Genomic DNA, 1,254 nt, shown 5'->3' on the forward strand with positions numbered 1-1,254 from the left:
TAATATCCTAAAGAAAAAGTTTTGGGAGCTAATATTGCACGGCCAACATTTAACATAAGAAAAGAAATCAAAATTCTTAAAAACCAAGAACATTCCAAATTCAATTAGAAAAAACATTCGAAATTTAAACTCGATAAAAAATGATTTCTAATAGACTTTATATTTTATAATGAATTTGTTTAACAATTTGCTATAATGTTACTATATAGTGTTAGTTTTCTAACAATACTCTATTCTAAATCTTAAATATTAGATTTTAAATCTTAAATTCTAAACCTCAATCCTCTATATTAATAAAAAATATTGGCCTTAGATTTCTTTAATAAAAATATGTTTGCACTCTTTTGTACATTTTTTTAAGTAGACTGCTTGCTATTAATATTTTTAGTTATATAAAAATAAAGAGTTAGTTAATGTTGTTTAAAATAAAAAATAAAAAATAAAAAATATTATAATTATTTACTATTTTTATTTTATATAAAATAATATTTTATATTAATTATTTTTAATTAAAAAAATATATATTTCTTAGAAATTTTTTCTTACTCAACAATCTGATAAAAAGAAGAATTAAGAATTTTACACAGAAAATAGATTTTCTTTCAATATTTTTATATAGTTAAAAACGTTAATTTCCAATTTTTTAATGTAAAAGAAAAAAATTGTGCGGTACAGAATTGTTAGGAAAAAAAAGAGATAAAAAAAATTCCAACAAATTTCAATTCATGATGGTCTCATGTTATGTTGGGTCTCTTTCTATTTTGCCTTGTGTGCTTCTTTCCTTTTACACCACACATAATGCCATATGCCCCAACCTAACCAGTAACCAACTTTCCAGTCCTTCCCTCCACTTGTAACAACTTTGCCTATTTAATGTCACTTATTAGGTAATAATACCAAAAAATGTCACTTAGATAAATTATTATATAAGATTTCATTTTCATTTTTACGTGTTTTAATTATTCTATTAGTCTTTATAATTTTTTAAAGAATAAATAACCATTTGTACCCATAAAAGATGAAAACGCTGACATATGTATCCATACTAAATCGAAACTAAACTCGTACCCACGCAAGATGCCCTCTGTGTGACAAAAGTACCCTGTCTTTAGAGGGTTGGAATGCCACGTAAGGTACTTTTGTCACGCGGAGAGCATCTTGCGTGGGTACAAGTTTAGTTTCGATCTAATGTGGGTACATATGTCAGCGTTTTCATCTTTTATGGGTACAAATGGTCATTTATTCTTTTTTAAA

The sequence above is a fragment of the Arachis ipaensis genome, chromosome B06 (genome assembly GCF_000816755.2).
Source record: "Arachis ipaensis cultivar K30076 chromosome B06, Araip1.1, whole genome shotgun sequence".
NCBI classification, from domain to species: Eukaryota; Viridiplantae; Streptophyta; class Magnoliopsida; order Fabales; family Fabaceae; genus Arachis; species Arachis ipaensis.